The 21239-nt window shown below is 37.7% G+C and overlaps 1 protein-coding gene across 4 annotated transcripts in view; it reads left to right on the forward strand.

The window, feature by feature from the left end:
• Positions 1-21239, forward strand: part of LPP (LIM domain containing preferred translocation partner in lipoma) — a 654879-nt gene that overhangs the window by 155375 nt on the left and 478265 nt on the right. For all 4 annotated transcript variants that reach the window (XM_081087023.1, XM_081087021.1, XM_081087025.1 and 1 more), the window contains one exon: positions 18121-18169. The gene's annotated coding sequence lies outside the window, so the exon portion shown is untranslated. The remainder of the gene's footprint in view (positions 1-18120; positions 18170-21239) is intronic.

Raw genomic sequence — 21239 nt, forward strand, 5'->3', positions numbered from 1 at the left:
TACAACAAAATTAATTCAAATACACTTTTTTTAGATTTCCTCAGTTTCTCCACTAATGCCTTTGTCTGTTCCATAGTCCAGTTCTGGACACTACTCTGCATTTAGTCATCATATCTGCTTAATCTTCTTTTGTGGGTTTCTCAGCCTTTCTTTGTTTTATGAACTTGACATTTTTTATGTGTATCAAGCAAGTATTTTTTAAGTGTATCTAACGTCCCAGAATTTGAATTTATCTGATGTTTTCTCATGATTGGAATGGGGTTGTGGCTTTTTGGGAAGATCATCATAGAGGCGAAGCCCTTCTCATGGTTTCATATCAGGAAGTATTTGGGGTCGACACAACCTATTACTGGGATATCAACATCACTGCTGATCACTTTTATTTTAAGTCTTGTCTAAAGACTTGTTGTCTGGGACTGTTGATACTCTAACACCTTTGCAAATTAGTTATGATAATCATGGACTAGACTTCAAACTACAGGCCCCATTCTAATGCAAGGCCATAACTCCGAAAGCAGGTGGCTCCCAAAGCTCCGTTAGAAAATGTTCTTTGGATCTGAAGCCCATTTGAGGCTTGTTCTGATCTGACCTCCAGTCCTAACCCTGGGTTTGCCTGAAAGAAAGAGTTGAGTGACAGTGCTAGTTTTGTGTATTTTTTACCCAGTGTAAAACACAGGAATTGGGGCTTACCTTAGAAACCAAATCTCCAACAGAAATGGAACACTAGGGAATGCAGGAAGGAGTGAGTAATAGACTTCACCCATCCTTCCAGATGATTTCAGGAGATAATCCTTCCCTTTGAAGGATTAATGGGTTAATGAATGTCATCCATATCATTGCCTCTTATCCTGGAGGAAGAAGTGAGGGAGAATGATGAGGGAGAGATAGCTCTTTATTATTTGACAGGACACAGAATTTTCCATATCTACATGGATCACTACCAAAAGGTATGAAAACGTAAAGATTTTCTCACCTCTTTTTTTTTTTTTTTTTTTAGTAGCTTCATGTATTGATGCATTACACATTCACTGAAGTTTTACCTACCTGTATTATACTCAGAGGATGCACAGTGGGGTTGGAAAGAGGAAGTACTGATGACTAGAGTTGGAAAACCAACCTTGATTCAAGCCATTAAAGAGTTGAGGTCCTATATATGATGATATCAGTATCCCAATGGGTAGAGTGTCTAAGTTGCCATTTTCTTGATAGTAATCCTTGATCCTATTTGGTTTTCCTGATCTTTTATATATGGGATGGAGCCATGTTTCCTCTTTGGCATTTGCCATCACAATGTCCTGCTATATCTTGGTCTTGAGCTACAGATTTGAGAGAAATACCGGTGGGGGTTCATTTATTTTGCTAACTATTATAAAATTTGTCTCCCTTCTTCAAGAAATGTTATGCTGTGTTCATTTACTGGGAGATGAAGGTTGAGGAAACAATGGAGATGTGCTGTTCATATGGTAGCCACTAGGCACATGTGACCATTGAGCGCTTGCAATGTGGCTAGTGCTGCATGTTGAAAGGATAATACTTTGCATATATTTGTAAAATATGTTTCTTTTAATATTCTGTTTAAATGTGGTGACTAGAAAATTTAAACCTGCATATGTGGCTCACATTTATATTTCTATGGGACAGTGGTTAGCATCTGGGAAGAATATAGAGCACAATAAAATGACCTTGTGTTTTCCTCTGAGTTCTAATAATGTTGGCATTAAGGAGAAAAGCTTAAACAGTCATAATTTTCATTAAAAAAGTCTGATTCAGAAGAATTGGCTCATTTTTCATTATTGCTTGGACTGGAGAGGAATCTGACATTTGGTATTTTCATAATTGAGAACATAACTTGCTGACTTAAAAAAAAAATCACAACATTTTGTGTTTGGCCATAGGTACCAGACTTGAGCTCTTTGAAAATAGGGGTTGTGTCCTTTTCTCTTTCTACCATCCTTTCCTCAAAACCACACACTAAGTAGCACATAGAAGGTGGTTAGCTGGCATTTGTTGAGAAACAAAATAACTTTAAAAAAAGTGAAAGCCTGTGAAGCTACCCTGTATTTATGGTTGGGAGAGAGAAATATCCACCTTCATAAGGAATCCCTTTTTCTTAAGTCAGCCACCAAAAGTAAAGAACATTGATCCAAGTGTTTATTTACTTCTAGATTTAATTACCATTCTCATCAGGTGTCCCTGTCAGTTCTGCTTATGATAAAAAATATTTTCCAAATGCTTAACCTCACCACCTCTTGGTGAGGGGAGACCAGGAAGGATGCTGCTTGCACATTTTAATTTATCACCTCACCTTGTTTATATATGATATTTAAGAACCTGAAGACTGGATTATTCTTATTGTTCTCTTGTTTGATTCTTTCCAAGATCTATCTATACTAGGGAGGGTGTAGATTCATAATGAAAGATGAGTTTAAGCTTACTTATATTAACTTCCCATTTGGGTCTTTTATTTTATCTGCTTCCTATTGATCCAGATCCTTAAATATGGGTTGGAGCCATTTTTCCTCTTTGATAACTATTGTAAAACTTGAACACGTGACTTACAGGTTCTCAGTCTTCTATTACTCTTAACTCTCCTGATTCTTCCTTCTTTATCACAATACCCGGGACTGGCTGAGGGAGCAGGCTTTGTAGGATGATGTTATTTGGTCAAAGCCCTGTGCTGGAAATTCAAGAGCCTTTATGATTCCAGGTTAGGCATGGCATAGAGTAGACTATAACTGATCCCTGACTCCAAGTATGGTAGAGAACATGTTGAATTGGTCAGAGGCAAGTTTTATAGAATCTATGATGGCTTTATTGCTTACTATTTTTAGAAAATGCCTTTTGAAAGAGGCCTTTTGGTTATATGTATCCTTATCTCTATGAAATATTTGAAGCTTTGATTATTTCTGCAGGGCAGAACAGAAATTGTGGAAACACTTGGAAGTGGGCAGTTGTAATAAGTGGAAAAAGGGTTGGCCTTCGAGTCAGAAGACCTGTGTTTACTTCTTGGCTCTTGTATTTTCTAGCTGTGGATTCTAGACAAGTAACATATCATCTCTGAGCATTAATTTCTTTATCAGCCCAAATTAGACAACATCTAGTTCACAAGGTAGTCATATGTTAATGTGAGTTGAGTACCTATGCAGGGACTGAGACTTGGGCTTTATAAATGCTGAATGAAGTGGTGTTCTCACACATTTTGTGATTTTGCTAGTTATAGACCAATAGCCATCTTCTGTCTTCATTTTGGAGGTTGAGGAGGAAGCCAATGGGGTATTGTGTGGTAAAATCCACTTTAATTCTAGCTGTTAGAAAAAGAGCAGGGAAAATGTGGTAAGCAATTGCTTCTAAAAAGCTCGGACTAAAAGCACTTGATGGATTTGTGCTGGCTTCCCGGTAGACTCATCTCTGTACTGCCCACATAGCACAATTAATAGTTATTACTCAAGAAGGAACAAATAAAAAAAAAGAGAGCAGGCATAAAAACATCCTTTTATCTTTCTGATGATGGTCCTTTTTGTCAGGTCCGTGGAGCCATACCTGTGAATCATCCTGGGAAAGCACAGTGTGGGTGACTAGAAGGAAGAGCTTGTGGCTTATTTCTTACCCACTTCCTGGGCTGGGGAAATGTCTAAGCTCATCTTTCTTATCTATTGATGCCTTGTCAATATCCACTACCGTTCACCATGCATCTTCACAAACAAGAGCCTCTTTCTCACATCCTCACTCTAAATGCATCCCTGTGTAGAGAGCCAGTTGCTTTCCGGGCAGAAAAAGTTGTAAAGTAAAAGCAGAATAAAGTTAAGAGGGTAAGCATGGGTCCATGGAAGAACACTGGAGTGGACATGATTCTGAGCATAACCATAGAAACTCACCATGTTTGTTTTGTGAGGGTATGGGGATGAGTCACAGTTCTGATACAGACTTGCCATATGACCTTGGGGACTTCACGCCAATGCTACTAGAGTCCATGGATCAAGTTTTTACACTTGCAGTCTTGAAGCTTAGTTAGACCCTAAGGAAACCCTGACTTGAGAATGAATGTCCCATGTGGGCATCTAATTCTACAGATTCAACTTCTCAGGTGGAATGGAGGTGAGGATCATGGACTTTTGGGTTCATCTCTGCGTTTGCATCTAGTTGAAGTAGGGGTGTTTTGGGTGAGCTACATAATGTCTCTGAATATCAGTTTTGTCATCTGTGAAACAGGAATAGGATTGTTGTCAGAATTGTGTACAGTATATGTTGTAATGTGCCTCGTACAGAATAAGCTCCTAGTAAATGATTGACATTATTGTTTTTATTATCTATAACCACATTTATTATCTATCTATATCTACTTTTACTTTGCCCTATCTTATAGGGATAAACTGTGGCTACAGAAAATAGTACTTGTGAAAATGCTTTGCACTAGATAGAAACTATTTACATAATGAATAATGTCATTAAAGAAAGCCTAAAATTAACTCCTTTCTTCTTTTTAGTTGTTACTTATAGATTGTCTTCAAGTCTCGAAGAGTTTCTTCTTTGCTCCAACATTTGGATTTTTTCTGTTTTCTCTATTTCACCTGTTATTACCCCAAGCTCTCATTGCCTCCTGCTATACTGGTGTTCTTGCCTCCAGACTCTCGTAGAATTCTCAAAGTGTGGTTCATGGAGCAGCAACACCACCATTAAGCCTCATAGCTTGTGGAAATGTAGCATCTCAAGTCCCGCCCAGACTTTTGGAATCATGCTGTGGGTATGTTTCCCATCATGCTGTGTGCCTAGGTGTGATGCTACCACCCTTGCTTACAGTCTAATCTTGGCCAGTGTGTATATGTTCTGCCTCCAGAATATTTCCTGATTCTGATTGCTCTCATTACCTCTTTTGCAAGAGGCAGTTGAAGGGTGAGGGGCCATGAAGAGCACTGGAGTAAGAGTACAGTAAATCAATATAATTCACCATCCAGTACCTTGGACTTGGCAATAGACTATCTGAAATGGTGTCTATACTTTTATGCTTTTTTCTTGTGACCCTTCTCCATACCACATGGAAAGATCTAAGGATGTTAGTTGGATCATATCAAACCCCCACCATACAGTGGTTTCCATGGTATCTAGAAAATTTGAAAGACCTTTTTGTGGCCTGCAAGGCTCTGTCAGATGGGTCACATCTTCTCCTTTACCTCCCACCTCTAACCACTTCACTCAGTAAGCGACAGACACAATGGCCTTTCTTTTGTTTTGTATCTAAGCCAAATTTGTTCTACCTGACTTTCCTTTGATTATCTATATGGCTACCTTGCAATCATCATCTAAGGCTTAGTACATATGTCATCCCAGAGAAATCTTTCTTAATCTCTAGGTAAAATAGCATACCTCTCACTTCCCCATCCCTTTTTCCTATTATCTTGTTTCATGGTTCTCTGAGAGAATGGTTAATATGCCTTTGTTTTCTTTATGTACATTTCAAACACTTGTTTAAAATAAAAAAAAAACATATTTTTATTAATTTCAGATAGGCAGGGAGAGGGAGAGAGGGATAGAAACATCAATGATAAGAAAGAATCATTGATTGGCTGACTTCCGCACTTCCCCTACTGGGAATTGAGCCAGCAACCTGGGCATGTGCCTTTGACAGGAATTGAACTTGGGACCCTTCAGTCTGCAGGCTGATGCTGTATCCACTGAGCCAAATTGACTAGGGCTATTGCAAACACTTTTGCTGAGAGATATCTTAGATATAATAATCATGATGAAGATTTGCTGAATGTTTATGCTAGGCACTGTAAGTAGTAAACTCTAATGGAGTTTACTGGATTATTTTGTTCTCTTTAATGGATTATTTATTTGTATCTTTATCTTCTTCTTGTCTTCGGATGTTAGTTTTCTAAAGGTGGGGACCATGTCTGATTATTGCCACTATATTCCTAGCATGTAGACGATTGCCCAGCTAGGAGAGGTGCATGCTCAGGAAATGGCTGTTTAGGGAATGAATAGATCCTAGAAGATTATAATTTGAGAACTAGTCTACATGGAGGAATAGAACAATCTCTCTCATTCCCTATTCCAGATATGTTCCAGGAGAATGTTCATCTTTATCTTTCATCTGTGAGAGCAATAGACTTTGGAATGTGAGGAAGGTTCTGCTCTAGTGACCTTGGGTACAGATGCAGATCCTGAAGGTGTGGAAGAGAGGTTATGTGGCAATTTAATGAGAACAAGTCCTTTCTAAAGCCTTAAGTTTGGCATTTGGTGTGTTTGAAAATACCAGGCCTCTGACTACGTTCTCTTACGCACATTGTCATTGTGCGTATTTGAACCTTTTAATATTATGGACTTAGCTGCAGTAACCATGGTGAGTAGACCTATCACACAGCATTATTTTTTGAGTCACTTTAAAATGCTGACAATTAAATATACCGTACGCTTTTAAGCGATCCATCAGTCTCCCTTGTTGTCATAGTGACTGGAGTATATTTAGAAATGTGACAAGTACACTGAGTTCAATTGCACTTTTGCCAAAACATAGTTTTGCAGCTAAAATTGAATTTCCTGATTGAAGATCCGAGTGCTGTTAAGGGGGCATGATCATTTCTATACATTATTCTGGAAGCATAACTTACATCATTCTATTAGATCACCAGTAAAAGTTTTTTCCGGACAGTAAGATATTGGCACTTGAAATAGTTGTACTTACATTTGATGAATTAACATGAAATAAAAGTAGCATCATGTTTTTTTTCTTTAAAAATGAAATTTGTCCTTACCAATATAACTAGTTTAAAGATTAATTCATTTATATTTTCATAAAGAAATTATAGTTAAGGGTACATGCATCTATTCCTCAATATTATATTAGATTTAATCCAAAGAATTTATCAAGGACCATCTCTCCCCTACTTGTAATCTATTCTTAACAATATGAGGCCCTTTTTTTTGTCCTTTGTATTAATAAGCATCCTTATTTTTCTCCAACCTCATTCTGTCTGGGTTTTAAATGAAATGGTATAAAGAGATTTTCCCCAAACAGAGTAAAAGTAAAAGTCTTCTCTCTTGTCTAATCAGAAACTTGGTTTGGATTTTTCACTTCCCTGCGGATCTTTGTCCTGTCACCATAGTGCTGATAATGATGTTGAGTATGAACTGCTTACTTATTTGTGTACAGAAAGTTTGGGAACTTGTTCAGAGGTTGGGTAAGACAGATTCTCTTCTCTTGAAGTGAGAAACAAATACTCTGGAGTTTATACAGAGCTGAGTGCTTTGGCATCTGGGATGGATTTTGATCCCTTGAGCATATGGTTAAATTATCTAATTCTTTCATGTACATTGCAAACAATGGTAAGAGACATCCTAGTTTTAGTAACAATGAGCAAGAGTGTTTAGTACCTGCTAGACACTGTGTATGTAGTAAGCTCTTTAATGGATTATTTTGCTGGAGCTACACAATAATCTTATAAGTAGGTCCCACTGCCATTCTCACTTTATATTAAAGAAACTGGGTTAGCGAGACTTTGCATCTTTCCTAAGATTATACCTTGAGTAGTAGCAGAGTCTGGCTTCTGCTCCAGGTGCCCTAAGAATAAATGCCTGCCCCATAGAAGGCACACAATATTTGTTGACTAACTAATGACCTACTCCATGGTGACATCATAGAGATGTCTCAGTGTTTCCAAATGCTCACTGAAGTTGCAACTATATAAAGGTAAATGGGTAGCAGGATTTGAAAGTAGAGACACTCTGTCTTTCCTATGGTTTAGAACCACCAAAGGACATTAGTACTAGACAGGAAGGGGACATGCACAAGTCCATCTAGTCCAGTGTTTCCATCTCAGGATCTCTTTACACTCTTAAACATGGAATTTTTTTATGTAAATTATAGCTATTGGTATTTAGCATGTTAGAAATTAAATACATACTATTTGAATAAAAATAGTACATTTTCCAAAATAAACCCCCAAAAAGTTATTGAGAAAAGCGGCAACTGTATTCTCACTTCTGTTTTCAATTGGTTGTGAGTTGTGTTTTGATTAAAGTTTATGAAGAAAATTCAGAAAGGGTTTTCAAAAAGGATTGGAAAAGTAAGGAAAAAGGAAGTAATTCTGGATTTTTTTTCTGTGATACTATACCAAAGCTTAACAAATGGTAGTTTTCTAATGTTAAAATCTGAAATTAAAAAAAAATGTATACTCTTTTATTAAAATCTAGTGGTCTAATGATTACTTTGAATGGATTTCCACTTATGATTTTGCAACATCATGCATTGGTCATTTGGAAAATATCAAGTTATGCAGATCTTCCAAATGTTCACATGTTTTATTCTCTAACATAGGAAAATAATATAAATTGATATGACTACTAATTCCATCAAGAAAGTACGTTAAGTTTCAGGAAGATGTGAAGTGTATAATAGTAGATGCAAGATTTTTAAATTTTTAATTTTCACTTTAAAACTTGGCAACAAAAATGATCCTTGAAATAATAGGTTCTCTTTTTTTATTTTTGAGAAAATATCCAGCAAAACCAAAGTCTGAATGACCATGTTTTGTCAGTCATTCTTTCAAACAAAAATGGTGTTCCATGCAAAGAGCTGTTAACTAAGCTCTTTTTATAGTTGTTGTTGTTAATCAGCACAGGAGGATATTTTTTCCATTGACTTTTAGAGAGAGTGAAAGGGAAGGGGAAAAGGAGAGAGAGAGAGGGGAGGGAGGAGAGAGAGAGAGAGAGAGAGAGAGAGAGAGAGAGAGAGAGAGAGAGAGAGAGACATTGCTTGGTTGCCTCCTGCACATGCCCCGCCCTATGCCTGGGATCAAACCTGAAACACAGATATGTGCCCTTGACTAGGAATGTAACCTATGTACCTGTCAGTGCATGGGCCAATGCTTTAACCACTGAGCAACACAGGCCAAGGCAACAGCTCAGCTCTTAATTCAAACAATCATCCAAGTGTATTTCTTGGAGATAATCATTGCAGTTTGGGATTCAACAGGAGTGTTTCATGCATACTTTCTATTTCATCACATGGAATATTAAAAAGATGTGTACTGAGATTTAATAAATCTGAGATTTATCAAGAACTGAGATTTAATAAAACTAATATTTTTTAATGCCTGAAGGACAGTCTTAAAAAACTAGCTTGTGCTCTCACCTTTCTGTGGGTGCCTGGTGATGAAAAATGCAATTACTAGCAGTAATTTTTGGTGTCACTGACTTGGTATACACTGAGTGCCCAGATTATAATGACCACCTGACGTTTGTAGGCAAATTAGCTGTAATTTCGCACTGAAGTTGCTAGAGGGCCAGACCATTATAAACGTCTAAATAGCACAACATACCTAAATATCATTGCTGATCAAGTTCATCCTATCATGTTGATGGCATATCTCAATGGAGATGGCTTCTTCCAACAAGACGATGTGCCATGCCACGGTGCTCGTATTGTGCAGGAGTGGTTTCAAGAACATGAGGGAGACTTTACATTGCTTATGTGGCCCCCACAATCACCAGATCTCAATCCAACTGAGCATTTGTGGGATGAAGTTAAAAGAGCCATCAGACAGCTGGTTTCACAACCATCACAGAACTGGACAGTGCTATTCATTAGGCATGGTGTCAGATTCCTCGCATCACCTTTCAACATCTCATGGAGTCAATGCCAAGAAGAATTGCCGCAGTATTGAAGGCAAAAGGTGGCTCAATGAAGTACTGATGGGGTGGTCATAATAATCTGGCCACTCAGTGTATATTAAAACTCCAACCATTTTTTTCCTACTATTGCTTTTGCACCGTTGGTGTAAATGTCAACACATTGAAACAGGCTCATCATACATTAGTAGTATCCTGAACTTGCAGACCCTTGAAAAGTTTAGAGTACCCCTTCCCATTCAGCCCCACATGTTTGTGGACATTGAGAACTACTGATCTAATCAGTATTTACCTTTCATGGGGGAGGAGAGCTGGAAGAGACCTACCCAAGACACGTAAGCTAGTTAGTGGGTTAGCAGGGACAATAATCCACTTGCTATTGCATTCCTCTTTCTTTTATTTTTCCATTTGATTTTCTGCTTCAGTTTTAAGAATTTTAAGGTAGATGTTTTTGACCTTTTTTTGTGTGAAAATTGAACTTATTTGGAAAGAGTTCCATATATTTTTGCATATTAAACCCTTTGCATATTTTCCCTACTCTGTACTTACCATGGCACCACTGCTCTCTCGTCTGTTTTTAGCAGTAACCACTGCTGCCTTTTTACACAGAAAATGCTTTGTCTCAGCCAAGACTAAGAAATGGACAGAGGAATTGACTGCTTGTTCATTTTTTTTGGAATAGAATTCCAGCTGTGTGTGTGTGTGTGTGTGTGTGTGTAAAATCAGTGAGTTTGTGTTGAAGGAGCCGCTTTCTTCTTCACCTAGAATAGTTAGAAGTCACAGGAATGGAATTGTACACACAGACATTATCTTTCATATAACTACAAGTTACTGGCCAACTACACCCTAACCCCAATTCTCTATTAAAGCTTCTCTCTCCCTTTCCCTTTTTTCTTCCTCGTGAGAGGGAGGGAGACTGCCCAATAAAAATTGCTCTTAATTTTGCTTTTGAATATATTAATATTTTAAGTGATCTGTTTTCTTCAGTAAAACTTGGTCAGACTGTGAAATCATAATAAAGAATGCTGAGAAGAGCAATAGAAGTAGACCCAGCCAAAACCGGTTTGGCTCAGTGGATAGAGCATCGGCCTGCGGACTGGAGGGTCCCAGGTTCGATTCCGGTCAAGGGCATGTACCTGGGTTGCGGGCATATCCCCGGTAGGAGATGGGCAGGAGGCAGCTGATCGATGGTTCTCTCTCATCGATGTTTCTAACTCTCTATCTCTCTCCCTTCCTCTCTGTAAAGAATCAATAAAATATATTGAAAAAAAAAGAACTAGACCCAGATATTACATTTTTTCTTTAATACCTGTCTTCTATTTTAGAGTAGGTTTGGGGGGTTGGGTCTTGAGAGGGGCTGCGATGTGTGGAAGTGACTACATCTGGCAAACCATGAGAATAGGCTTGTAGGATATCAAATGTACTGTTTTCTTATTTTCAAATAAGTTGCATGTTCTCTTGCAATATCCTGTGCTTGGTGCATTATAGGTGCTCCATGGATGTATTGAACGAAGGTGATGCTTACCCAAGGTCTCTTCTTCAAAGGGTGTTCTTCAAGTTCTTGTCTAGAGATCTGAGCTGTTGTGTATCTATCAAGATCCGGCAGCTAAATCTCCGAAACACACAACTGTGATAGTCTTCCTTTTAATGCAGACTTGCTCCTGCTGCCAGGATGTCACACATGCCTTCCCCGACAGATGGCCATTTAGCCTCTACTTGAACACTTCCAGTTCTTTGTGAAGCAATTTTCCTACTGCTGGGTAGCTTCTGATTTAAAGTTTTCCTTTACATTGCTCTGAAACTAGAGTTTCCATGGTCTCGATCCTAATAGTCTAGCTTGCATATTTTGCAAATGTGTAATATGGCTTATACATGACACATCCTTAGATACTTGAAGATAGCTGTAATTCCTCCATTATCTTCATCTTTCATTATTTTTCTTATATTTACATCCCAGGAATTAAAAAGGTTTGTATGCTTATGTTTTTTATGCCTTCCCTATTCCCACATCACTCTCTAGATTGCCATCATGCCATCCAACTATAAGTCCTCATTCAAGCCCACTTTTTTTTTCTCTGTCAGTTACTAACAGTATGAGTTTGTGGGTCTAAAAGCTGTGGTATAAATTCTAGCACAATAACTTACGAGGTGTGTGAACTCGATCTGATTACTTAGTCTTCTAAGCCTTGATTTCTCAGATGCAAACTTAACATGGTTTTCTTTACAAGTAATGTTTTTCTCTGCATAAATTTTCTCAACTCCTGTGTCCATTTCAAATCATGAGTTCAGCCTTTATTATTATGACTGTGAAAAATATTTTTTCAGCCTTTAATGGGTTAAGGATGACTGGATATTACAGATTACTTAACTCCTCAATGAACCACTCACTAAGTAGCATTTAGAATCATTTAGTTGAGCAGTACATTTTGAAAATTAAATGTTCAATTAATTTCAATCCAACCAACATTTACCAAGCACCTCTTATATGAGATGCATTTGTGATAGGCAGTTAGACAGACATGAGCAGAGCAAGGACTATGGGCCAGGTACAGAAGATCACCTGGGCAAAAAGCCCTTGGTGTATAGCAATGGGCAAAACTGGGAAACCAAGGATCTTACCCCTAGGGTAATCTTTCTTCCCCTGGCATATTCTGGTCATGCAATTTAGATCCCCTGACCTTTCATATCTCTGGTCATGGAATTTGGACACTCCCTGACCTTTCTTCCCCTGGAATGTTGCCAGTCATGACAGTTAGATCCCTTAGAGGGGGAATGGACAAGGGGGCCAGAGACAGAGAATAGTCCTTAATCATTAAGCCCCCAGGACAATGAGGTTCTGACCCTCATTAAATACCGGTAGACCTCAGTCATGTTTCAGCTCCAGGCCCAGGAAAGCAGCAAAACCAGACAAGTGACACCAGGGCTGATCAGGACCAGCTGTATTGACTAATGGCCGCCTGCCCTTGTGCTGACCAATCAGTAGAGACCAAGACCCTGAAAGGACACAACTGGAAAGATGATGGATATTCTATTGGAATCCTCCTTTGAGACCTCAAGATAGATATCCTCATGATGTAGGACCCAGTGTGGCTCTCTCTCCCCTCATTTTCCTTGCCTCTTTCTTTTTCCTAAGCTCCAAGGACCCTGCTTTTACTTCTGGTTTCCTGAGACCATTTCTTCTACTACTCACATCTCCTACCTCTGTGACTTTTCAAATAAACTTTATCTTATAGTTTGAGTCTTGCCTCTGAATTCTTTCTTAGCCAGAACTCAAGTACCGTGGTTGTTGAACAGAGATCAAGTCTGACTCTATCAGTCTAACACCTTTTTGGCACTGCCAAATTTTGTTTTGCTACTGCCAAAATATTGTTCAGGAATTACACAGAATGCTTTTTAAAAATTTGTTCATGCATTCATTTAATAAACTTTTTTTCTTGAGTACCTACTAATGACCATATTCTAGATTTTGGGTTTGGATTTAAGAAACTGAGCTAGACAAGGTTTCTCTCTTCAACATACAAACAAATAAAAGTGATAACACAGTGTGGTAATTTTAGTGATCTAGATATGGAACAAGGCATTGTGATAGTTTTCTATAAGACTGCTTCACCAAATCTTTTTGGATCGGGAAAACCTTCACAGCAGGGCGGGGGGGGGGGGGATGCTTAAATGTTAAGTAGGGTCTTAGAGTCCACTAGAAAAATAAGACCTGTACTGAGCTTGGTTACATTTGATTATGAAGTCATTTTTGTGAAAATTGACCTCTAGGTTCTAAAGTTCCATGTGTTACCTTTGCCGCCCCCACCTCCCCACAGTTGCATGCATGCAACATTTTTTATTTTTCTGTTTAGTTTAGGGCCTTAAATCAACAGAATAACTGAAAAACAGGTGTGATGATATTATAGACTCACTTTTGGGATGTGATTACTGCATGAATGCATATATCCATATTCCAAAGTAGGAATAATAATATGTATATACATAAAATGATCTCATGATGTTAGGACACATTACAAAGTCCTTTTTATGCATTATTTCATTTACTTCTTATAGAACAGTTTAGTGCTTTTTGGTTTCCTGAGTGTTTTAAGCACTCTTACTGATAGATATTAGCACAAGAATTAGCACTGAATAATTATGTATGAAGGATTTGCAAATAATTTTTCTCTCTTTATTCCAAAGTAATCATGCTGTGTTTTCTGAATTTATTTAGATCCCCAAAACAGGTGTCTAGGGAAGAGTCTTTTTATCACTCTTTTCGTCAGCTTGTCACTTATCAAATGGGAATATTGCTACTATTACTAACAATAACACCGAATTTACCTTACTAGATTGAGGTGGGAGTAAAATCATTAATCTGTGTGAGAACATAATGTGTCACAATTGGTAATACATTATGTACCTTTTGAGTGACCAGATTGTCAGCTACTTAAGTCCAGGTAAATTCAGCTTAATTAATTATTTTTTACCTGTTTCTCCAAACTTTCTAAGGTAGCTTCATGTTTCCTCTCTTCTGTTTACCCCAAAGTGATTGCTGGTGAGTGCTGTATGTTCAATAGCACTTATTGAATTATTTATTTTTTAAGGTACTACTGACATTTTTGTTTAGGATTCCCCAAACCTCTTACTTAATTTCCAGATTATAAGTTCTTTTGATAGAATCCTTATTAATATCACATGAAGAAGTTGAGCATTACCTTTAGACCAAAGCAATTTACGTTTCAAAAATCTGATTAATTTCAACACAATCAGCGAGTATGTCAGAAGATCTCAGTGCCTCTGATAGATGCTGACAGGTGAGGAAATTAAAATTAGGTAGGGAAGCAATTAAATACTGGCAAACATTACTTTAATGAGACAACCAAATCATTCATAAGCCATGGAATATGTCGTATTCATGATAATTATCTGAGGGTGGCGGGTGAGAGAGTACATTTAAATATATTCTTCATAGAGGGTTTGATGATGGCACTAGATGACATTCCATGTTTGTCATCTAATGCCTTTGTCCTAATCTAGCATTTCAATTGCTCTTGGGGACAGATGTCCTAATAATCATGCTTAGGATTATGACATTGTTTAATTAACAAGTCTTTGTATAAGTCATCCTTTCACCACCACCTTTACAACCACATAAAACTTACCAAAATGCACAGAGTCTAGACAAAATAATTTCTGGCCTTTTCACAGTGGTTTAGGGATAACCATGGTCAAGACCTGTGAAAAGATAAACAGAAAAATATATATTTTATGCAACTTTTAATTAAAAATATTTGGGAATTATAGGGCTAAGAGCAGAACTCAGGTCCTCAATCTTCATGCAAGTGTTGTTTTCAAGATAACATCCCCTATTCAGAAAGAACATCTGAGACCACACTGCTGAGGAGCTATCTATTTTTGGGATTAGTGGGAGTTCTAAAGGTTCTCTCATATTTCATATTGGAAATATAGCACTCATAAAGTAGCAAGTATTAAGAGGTACCTTTACATTGGTCTCAGCAAATCTAGTTCCAATTGGTTGGAATTTTTGTTCGTAATGTTAGAATCATCATCCTAGAGTAACATTGATTAAAAATTACCTAGGATACAGTGGTCGATTCAAGAGGTATCATGGTTTATGAAAAACTTATTGAAACAGGTCTTTCTGTGCTTTTCTTCTCTCATGTTCTTCTATTCTTTTCTGCTTTTTTCTCCCTTTATTCTCCATCCTTGTTCTTTCCACTCTCATGTCCCCTCTGGTTTTATTTATTCCCTCCTATTTTCCCCAAAATGTAGTAGAAATGATCAATTATTTGATATTAGTCCCAACTAGGTTTGGTGAGTTATGCTTTTGCATAATTCTAATTAATAAGTTGAAGTTTTGTAAGTTAGAGATTGATTGTACAGGTTCTTTTTTTGCTTGAAATTGCTTTTGGAGATGAGAACATGTTTTCTTGGAAAAGGATGGGTGGTTTGACAAAGGATGCAGACATGCCAGGTTCTGGTTCAGCAGTCATGAAATACACAGAGCAGCAAAGGATACTGGCTTCATTACCAAGATGCTAGAATGGGATTTGTCAGTTGTCCCAGATCACTTTCTGGGTCTAGTGGAGAACTCCATTGCATCAGGAAACAAGAGTTCCTGAGGACACATGATACTAAAATAGTGTGATGAGGGCTGGTGAAGCCTTCTTAGCTGGAAGGCTTCAGCTTTTCTACTGCTTGAGACTTACTGATGAAGTCCCCTTTATTGAAAATTTCATGGTGTCAACTTCTGTTGTTTCTGTGGCTTGTGTTTTGAGAGCTTGCTCAAGGATGTTGCATCTTTGAAACCTCACTGGCAAGAGCTGAGAAAGTGTTCATTGTAACCTTGCATCTAACACTCCTTCTGCATCAGCTCAGTAATGTGTTACCTTCTGGTTAGACCACAGATGTGAAGTTTTCTCTCTCCTTTCACTTGCCAGTGAAGCAGGACTCAGTACTGAATGTGTTTTGGTGCCTTGACAATTGACTTTTCTATGGTAGAGACTCATTTTCCCTTTCCCTACAAGTAGAGCACTCCCGAATGGGAGGCTGCATTGTGAGTGGGAGGGTCCTTACTGGTTTCCGTGTCAAGGCACATGGTTATTTTTGTATCTGTTTCATATTAACCATGCAATCATTGATATTTGGTTTCCTTGTTGGTAAAATTGGGGTTATAATGACAATTATTTGAGATAAGACAGTCATGCAGACCCTGGCAGGTGGGGCTTGGTTGGTTGGGCATCATCCTATGCATGGATGGGTTGCTAGTTCGATTCCTGGTTCATGCACATACCCAGGTTGCAGTCTCTGTCCCCTCTAGGGGACATGCAGGGGGCAATTGATCAATGTCTCCCTTTCACATTGAAATCTCTCTCTCTCTCTCTCTCTCTCTCTCTCTCTCTCTCTCTCTCTCTCTCTCTCCATCCCTCCCTCCCTCTCCCTTCCTCTTTCTCTAAAAATTAATTTAAAAATCATTAAGAAAAACAAAAACAGTCATGCAATCTTTTCCACATGATTAATGTTTTGATTTTGGTGGCATATGACAAGAAGTTTTTGTAGTGCATCTTATCTATCATGTTCTATTCTTTCTTTTAAAAATAAAAATGTTTATCGAATTTTAGGGAGAGAAGAAGAGAGGGAGAGATAGAAACATCTAAGAAAGAGAAACATCAACACCTATCAGCTGCCTCCTGCATGTCCCATGCCGGGGATGGAGCCTGCAGCCTGGGCATATGCCCTGACCAGTGACCTCCTGGTGCATAGGCCAATGCTCAACCACTGAGAGACACTGGCCAGGCCCATGTTCTGTTCTTAATCTGATTTGAGTCTTATATGAAAATGGGATATATTACAAAAACTTCCTAGAGGTCTTATAATTCTCAGTAAATCTATCCATTGTATTAAAGCAACTGTTTTCATTGCAGTCTTATTAGAAGCACCATCTCTCTGAACCTAAGGCACTATATAAGCACAAACTTTAAAAGGACTTGAGATATGCCTGCAGTCTTTGACTTAGTTTAGGGGCTGAGGAACCACTTGATTTTTTATTTTGAGGCTTTGCCTTTTAGAACAGAAGTTCTTTGTGTTGTTGTTAGGTGAGGCTATGTGAGATTGACATAGATAAATATCGCAGTATTTTAGGGGCACAGAATACCCAGCCCAAAGCTATTTTCTAGCATCACGCTTATAGCATCATTGTTTCATCATAAAAACAGGCTCATAGAAAGAAATATTATAGTTGTGTGTATCACCACTGTCCATATATATTGCTATGAAATAATGGAGGAAAATTTTCCAAATAATGTTTAAGTGAGCTTTGGCTATAAAGCAGATATTATAATCTTCATTTACATATAAGGAAATTGACACTCAGATAGTAACTTGCCTAAGGCCATTGGTGAGAGGAAGACAAGTTTGACTAGCTCTAAATCCCATGTGTGTGTGTGTCCTACTTCCTCATGTCAGTCAAATAGTTAGTTTTATCTTATTATTCCCCCTTTCACCAATCTAGTAGATCAAGTCAATGAGCTGTTAAGTCTGTGTTTTCCCAACCTCATTTATTAGGAGAAACTGAGGTATAAGGAAAAAGACCACTAGACCAGAGGGTCCAAAATCATACCCTGCCCTATACTGTACTATGTAGTTTTGGCAAGTTACTTACCTTTCCTGAACTCAGTTTCCACATCTATAAAATGAAGACAATAATACCCACTTCACATGGGTATTTGTGCAGTTTATTGTGAGAGAGATGTTGGTTCCCTTCTCATCTTCTCTATCCCTCAGTGAGCTTTCGTTTCCCCACCTATGAAGTCAGTAGAATAATCTCTTCCTGGTTCTTCATCAGGTTGGTGTGGGGTGAAATGTGAATACGAATGTGAAAATGTTTTGCAAAACAAGAAACCACTATGTAGATATAAGAGTTTATGATTATTTAGAAATAAATATGGCTTAGTACCTAAGAGTAATTTTTACCCAATCTTTCATTTACAGACTAGTGTTGAAGTTTGCTGAAGCTTGTGTCCACTGACCATCCTACGAGGTAAGAGAGGATTGGCTTCGTGCTTATGAAATGCTAATAGGCATCGTAGGCAATAATGTTTAAAATTGATTTCACTCCCAACAGAAGAAACACAAAGGTCTTTCATGAGCACCCAAACTGAAGAATGATCAAGACAATGAACTGCCCTCCTTTTATGTCTCCTTGACTTAATTTCCCCTTTCCATTCTTACTCCTTAAGGTTTAATACCAAAAGCTCAAAAATCTGGGCCATGCAGAAGATTTTGACTTAATGAGTATTTAAGTGTTTATAATATGCTATGTACTAGAATGTTCTTATCTATTGTCATCTTGTATGAGTCAATACCATGTGACAGGAGGACTTTCTCTCTAGTTTCCTGGCCCCTATTTTTTTAAAAAATATATTTTTGTTGTTTGAGAGAGGAAGGGAGAAAGATAGAAACATCAATGATGAGAGAGAATCATTGATCAGCTGTCTCCTGCACACCTCACACTGGGAATAGAGCCTGAAACCAGGCATGTGCACTGACTAGGAATTCAACCATGACCTTCTGGTTCTTAGGTCAATGCTCAACCACTGAGCCATGCCAGCCAGGCTCCTGGCCCCTTTTTTGAGTGCATTTTTTCATTCCATTTTGCTGCCAGTTTTACTTGGCTCTGAAAGGACCAAACTTTACTATTTAGGTCCATCACCATCTCTTATCTGCTCCCCAAAACATCTCAAAAATATATAATCCAAGGTTACAACAACCATAATTCCTAGGAATAATAAAATGAGTTAGAGTCTTGAAATCCAGGACCCATAATATCTGCATGCTACTCTCTTAAAGGACCTGTGTGAAGGAGATTGGCCTTTCCCTGAAGAATACATTCTTCTCAAGTTTGTCCAGAAAATGGATGCCAGAAAAAAAAAAATTGAAAGAAGCATGGTAGTTTTAAAAGTTTCAGAATGTGAATATTTTCCTACCTCTTAACTAGCTGATATCTGCACTTCCAAGTTCTCTCTGCCGAGTTCTATGACATCATTTAGAAGTCTTAGGCAAAAAGCGGGGTAGTAGTTAATATGGTATTCCTAACTGTAGGATTGGTATCCGAGCACCTTTTTGGAAGATCTGGTATCAACATAAAAATAATGTAAATGCTTCTGCTTGATATTTTTATTTCTTTGTTATGTTATTTTCATGATCTTACATGATCTTGAACTTGTAACATGACTTTAGTTACATAGACATTGAAAAGAATTGAAGTTTATCGACGTGGCTCCATATTTGTAGGGGTTAATGATTTAGAATTAAGTGGAAATTATGGTTTTACATTAATATGATTTTCAAAGCTAATATTCACCATAAAATTGAATAAAAAACATGTCATGTGCAAATAAGGCGGGTGGTATATGGGTGGCTAAACTCCTCTATAATTAGATCAGATGTAGGAGCCACTTGTGTTAGTTAAATTTTATTCTCATGACTGCAAAGAGAGGGTTACAAGAAATGGTAGTGGCTAAAAATACAAGAATGGCTCCTGCCCATCATTCAATCCCTCTATAGTCCATAAAATACCCCTGAAAAACTCTCCTTTCTCATGTATTTCATGTATTTTCATGGATAAATATATCAAAAAAGAATGACTGTAGACATGTAGTAATAGATTTTGATAGCTCTGTTAGAGATCTAACTTAGTCATTTAGAAACTGCAAACATTATATTAACTTTTCTCCAAGTGCTAATTATTAAATATTAATAGAATAAGCTTAATAGAATAAGCTTTGAAAAATGATAAACTGCCATCCTCCTTTTCACTGAAACCCATATTGAAACTACAAATGGGGGTTTAATCAAGCCTGGAAAAATTGCTCGTAAGAAAGAGGGATTTCCTATCTATCTATCTTGCTCTATCTATCTATCTATCTATCTATCTATCTATCTATCTATCTATCATTTATCCATCTCTTTATATCTTCTGAATTTTGGAGGTAGGTGCTGGTGGGGAGAGGAGGATAAAACCTTTCCAAATAACCTTTGGAAAATGGAGAAGGAAATATCTTGGGGACCTGCTATAGAATTTAAAATAATCTTGTGGTAAGAATTGGTATCAGTGGCAGTAATGAAGAGAGAATAACAGTTTAAATAAATAATTAGACTTGACAGTAGATGTGTCAACAGGTACCCACTTAATGAGTATAATCATTGTTTTTCTCTGCTCTTAACGTTGATCCACTGACTGTGGTGTGTTCCCTGTCCCATTTCCAAACCAAGACTATTTAAAGCTGCACTTTATGGAATCTGAAACTGTATACCCTGTTTACTATTTTGAGCTAATACCCAATGTTCTTTAATAGGCAAGATCTGTACTTGAACAAGAACCGGCTTCTGGCCTCCTGAACACCGTTGATTATTCCTGTTTTCCACAGTCTGATTTATTAGCAAGGATGAATAATACCCAATTAATTTTCATGGACTTGTTTATATTGCTAAAGTGACTTGTTTATTACAATTTGATGGAACAACCCTAGTCTGTCTTAAATCAAATTCATCAGTTATTGTTTTCTGAGGTGGGTATAGAGACAGTAGTTTTAAATTAAATTATCTTTTGTAGTTACCTGGATAGGATAACATTGTTCTGGGGAGTGAAGCAGTATGTTTTATGTTATGGTATGTGAACCAGAAGTCATGAGAATCGAATTCTAATCCCAGCTCAGGCCATGTCCCTCAGGCAAGTCACTTTTTCTCTCTAGGGCCCACTTCAACATCTCACAACAGATGGAGTAGGACCAGTTGATAAAGGCATTGCTTCTAGTCAAATGTCTTATTATCTGTGATGTTACTTCCTAGCCCCTTCTTTCTCCCTTCTGCTGCTACTTTTCCAAAGTCATAGGAAAATTCTATGACTCTATAAGAGACCCTGTGTGAAAGTAGTTATTTTTCTATTTAGCTTTTGAATCTTTTACATACTAAAAGAGCTTGTAATTATACATTTGAATTGATTGGGCATTTATGTGTTGGTCATCCACTACCTCCAGTAACATCAAGTTCCTGGTTAGAAAAAAAAATATATCATCTTTCCCCATGTTTCTCTACTCCATAACCTGATC

The sequence above is a fragment of the Myotis nattereri genome (assembly GCF_964212035.1).
Source record: "Myotis nattereri genome assembly, chromosome: 3".
In the NCBI taxonomy this organism is placed as follows: Eukaryota; Metazoa; Chordata; class Mammalia; order Chiroptera; family Vespertilionidae; genus Myotis; species Myotis nattereri.